Here is a 4,577-nt window from a genome sequence, read left to right as displayed (position 1 = left end):
TTTGAGTGTGATACTTTGGTGACCAGGAGAAACCTCTTCCTCAGAGATGGAAACAGCCCACTGTTATTCAGGAAGCACTTGCACAGACATGTGTTCACTCACTTCCCCCAATACCCTGCATTCCCATGCTGCTCCAAGGAAGTAGGAGAATCCAGGATTTCCTAAGGAATGGTTCAGGATGATTGCTGCTCAAATTCCACACCCGACACACACGTGGAGTAACAAAAGCAGACCAAGGTATATCAGGGGAACCCCAAAGCACTAGAGCCAGCACAGTGACTGAGACCTGTGTCTGCATTTATTATAATATTTCGGCCTTCATCCTGCACCCTTGCCACATCTGTGCCTTCTCATTGCTTACTTGAAAAGAAACCTATACAATGAAAAAAAGGAAAATCTGTTCTGTTCTCTTCTGTAGCCAGCATCGGAAGGCCTCTTCCTTTTACATTGACAGCAGCTTCTCCCCAGCTTTGGCTACAGAACAGAACGGAATCCCAGGGACAGAAAGCGTTGTGGGAACATAAAGGGAGAAAAAGTAAGTAACAAACATGGCCAGTTAACATAAGGGTATGGTCAGTGTAGTGCTTTTGATGCAGGATTTTTCTTGGCCCCTTCACCAGACTTGCAGCAGAGGTGCCCTTTCTTCTAGGCCCACTGCACTCAGGCCCTTGCAGGAGGGAGCATGTAAGCAAGCAAGTGCAAGATCTAGCCGGCTATTCCAGGTGCTGACACAGGAGCAAGCTCTGTCTGGTGCCTGCGGTCAGATGGCATGTCACCTTGAGGGGAATGTGGCAGCACCCAGTCATGGGTGTCCCCAACCCCAAAGACACAGAGGGGGTGTTACAGTGCTCTTTTAGTTCTGCCATCCACAGTCCAATGGACAGTGATGTGTTAGCAGCTCAACTGGCCCCCTGCCTCGTCACGTGGGGCGGCTGCCCTCAGCCAACAAAAGCAAAGAACCAGTGTGACAGCCTTTTCTGGGTACCCACATTCAGTGGATCCTAAGCTCTTATCCAGCATCCATGAAGCATGAGGTCACACAGATGACTGAAGGATGGTGAAGGCGGAGAGTTTTATTGAGTGATGAAAATGGCTCCTAATGGAGAGGGGGGATGGATAGGAGATGGGAAGGGCAGGTTGTCCTCTCCAAAGTTAGGTTGTCTCTTCCCCAAAGTCAGGCCATCTCCTCCTCTACTGATTGAGTCTGAGGTCTTTCTAGGCACAGGATGGGGATTGCATGCTGATTGATTCGTGAGTATGCAGAACAGGTTAAAGTGAAGCCACCACTCAAAGGTGGGCATGACAGTGTAGAACACCAATTAGGAAAGGGTAGAGATATGTAAAATAGGGGAAGGGTGGGGATCAATCAGAAGAAAGCACACTAAACAGGAAGACAAGTTCTCAATCCAATCCAAGGATTTAACTTGTATCTTGGCTTTCAGGAGTTAAACTGTCTTCAGCTTGGAGGTGGAGTTTCACTGCATACCGCTACTATCTGCCCAGGCATTTGGCTGCCTCCTGTCACTATCACTTTGTTTAGAAGAAGAGTAATTATTATTGTTTGAAAAAATTGTATACCCAAGTGTAACATGCATACACAAAGAAAGTAAACAGTTTTTAAGTGGAGAGCTCAATTATTTTTGACAAATGGACACCAGTAAAAAAGATCAGGAACCAGAAAGGTAGCAGCACCCCAAAATCTCCTCTCAAACTCCCTTTCAGCCACTCCTCACTATCTTGGCTCCTACAACATAGATTCATTTTTCCTAGTTTTAAATATTTGGAATCATACAATATATATTTTTCTATATCTCACTTCTTTTGCTCAACCTTATGTTCATAAGATACATCTATATTGTTGCAGGTAGGGTAGCTTATTCATTCTCATTCTGTATTATTCCATTGTGTGAATATTTTATAATATATTGATTCATTGTAATGTTGATATAGGTTTCTAGTTTGGGGCTCTTATAAATAGCACTGCTATGGATGTCCTTGAACATATCTTTTGGTGGGTGCCTGTACTCATTTCATTTGAATGTATTTTCAAGAGTTGAAATACTGGGTCAAAGTTATGTGTATGTTCAACTTCAGTAGACATCACCCATGAGTTTTCCAAAGTGGTTATACATTTCCACCAGCAGTTTATGATAATTTCAGTTGTACCACATCATTGACAACACTTGGTATTTTTTCTTTTCTTTTTAGCCCTCTTCATGGGTATATAGTCAGCCCAGTGAGTTTTAACAAGTAGAATTTCATGTCTGCAGAACAAGCCATCTGCAGCTTTGACAAACCCCATCAGTCCTTATAGTCTCACACAAGGCCACCTCACATATTTATGCTACCTGCTACATGCCTAAAGGCAATTAGTTTGAAACTCTGTCATGTGCTCTCTCATTGAATTCTGTGAACAAATATGAACTTGAAAGAGCCAGTCCTTCAATATGGATCCCCAGTGGCAAACGGCCAAATTTAAATAGGGTCAAGCAGCCATCTACTGATTAGGGGTCACATATGTACTCTGAGTTCCCTGAAAACCAGAACCTTTTTATCTTTGGGACTTTCAGAGCTCACCTGAATCAACCATTCAGCGCACACCTGCCTTGGCCAATCATGGCTCAGCTGCATTGACCAATTAGAGTTCAGCTTTACCAACCTGGCAGAACTAAGAAAGTTGGGTGGGATCTTTGCTATAAAACCGGAGCCTTCCCTTTGTTCTCTCGAATGCACCTTCCTTTTACATTAGCAACTGCATCTCCCCAGTTTGCAAACTGTTCCCGGGAATAAAGTATCTTTCCTGGCTGGGCGCGATGGCTCAAGCCTGTAATCCCAGCACTTTGGGAGGCCGAGACGGGCGGATCACGAGGTCAGGAGATCGAGACCATCCTGGCTAACACGGTGAAACCCCGTCTCTACTAAAAAAAATACAAAAAACTAGCCAGGCGAGGTGGCGGGCGCCTGTAGTCCCAGCTACTCTGGAGGCTGAGGCAAGAGAATGGTGTGAACCCGGGAGGCGGAGCTTGCAGTGAGCCCAGATCGCGCCACTGCACTCCAGCCTGGGCGACAAAGGGAGACTCTGTCTCAAAAAACAAACAAACAAACAAAAGTATCATTCCTCCAAATTCCATTTCAGAGAACTTTTGTTCTTAATTCTAAAACCAATTATGTTATTATTTACATTTTACTGAATCTGAAACTGAAACTGACACTCTTGCTGTGTGACATTGGGTCAATTAAAGTAAGAAAGTGAGCCAAGTGCCATCAAAGGCTGGACTTGAACTCCTACAAACCTAGTAATTAGCTGGGAACAAGGCAGGTTGGTAGTAAAGCAGCACATTTTACTGGGAAGATGGGGTTCTAATTCCTGCATGCATCCTTCTCTAACCAGCTGTACCAACTTAAGCAAATTAATATGCTGTTTTGATCCTCAGTTTACGTGCCTGTTAAACACGGATGACAATGAGATATCTTAAAGGGATGTTTGGTGGATTCAATGAGACCACATAAGTGAAAGCAGCTGGCACAATGCCTGAAAAATAGTAACTATCAGTTAAAAGACTTTGATGGAAGATAGTAACTTGAGTACAATTTTCTTAAAGGCCCCCTCTGATCCCCACCAAAATAAGCAAAGGGATATAAAAATACCAATTCTGCACTGGCATTGAGAGCTCAGGAAATTTGTTCGTCACATTCCTCAAACTTTGAGGACTTTCTCATAGAAAGAATAGAGCTGGACTGGAGGGAGGGAAGTTATCAGACATAGGAAATCCTGGCAGTTGTCTTGTCGGAGGGAAGGAGAACTGCAGGCACAGGCAGGCAGAGCTACAGAGAGGAAATAATGCACTGAGAATTCCATCCACAGTTGCAGATTGACAACATTCCAAAAGCAGTTTGCAGAGGTGCTACCAAAAACGGTCAGTGAGGCTTTTCCATGATGCATGGGCAACAGCAGAAGGCAGGAGGCAGGAAGGGCACATGTGCGCTTGTGGTGACCAAGACAGAGAAAGCTGGAGATAGACACTGAGTTCTCAGCATGGCAGGAACATCCAACACAGATGAAGGTAGGATAGGATCCCTCCCTCTTCAGGGCGCCACAGCAGAAAATACTGGCAAAATTGCTAACCTAGCTTAGGATCTGAAAGGAGGCATCTAGCAGCCAAACAATGAAGGGAAAAAATAGATGAGAGAAAATCAGGAATGATCCACTCATTCTGTTTATGAGAAAATATCAGTCTTGTATAAAATGTGTCCTCTTTTGACTTCACTGAACAGAGATAGAACCAAAATGGAAACAGTGAAAAGTTGCTGCAAAATAAAAGGAGTTACCATCACTCAAGGTTCAGAAGTGCTTATTTTTAGAAAAACTTGACTGAAGCAAAGAGAGGAAACAAAATTAAGGAGTACCTGCTTGGAATTGAAAATGCTGACTAATACAGCTTTCACCAACATGCTCATAAAGACAATAGCTCATAAAGACAATAAAAAGCAAACACACAACCAAACAGCCTTAAAAGATAAAAATGAGAAATAATGTTTCAAATCATGAAATTTTTTTTTTTTTTTTTTTTTTTTTT

At 43.3% G+C, this 4,577-nt stretch overlaps 1 long non-coding RNA gene across 1 annotated transcript in view; it reads left to right on the top strand.

The window, feature by feature from the left end:
* Nucleotides 1–3,427: 3,427 nt before the first annotated feature.
* LOC108532578 (uncharacterized) overlaps nucleotides 3,428–4,577 on the top strand; it is a 58,936-nt gene continuing 57,786 nt past the window's right edge. The window contains exon 1 of the long non-coding RNA XR_001886482.1: nucleotides 3,428–3,439. This is a non-coding gene — a long non-coding RNA (uncharacterized LOC108532578). The remainder of the gene's footprint in view (nucleotides 3,440–4,577) is intronic.

This window comes from Rhinopithecus bieti, unplaced genomic scaffold (genome assembly GCF_001698545.2).
Source record: "Rhinopithecus bieti isolate Rb0 unplaced genomic scaffold, ASM169854v2 scaffold_9663, whole genome shotgun sequence".
NCBI lineage: Eukaryota > Metazoa > Chordata > Mammalia > Primates > Cercopithecidae > Rhinopithecus > Rhinopithecus bieti.
Note: the sequence above shows the minus strand (reverse complement) of the source record. Positions and strands in the feature narration are given on the sequence as shown.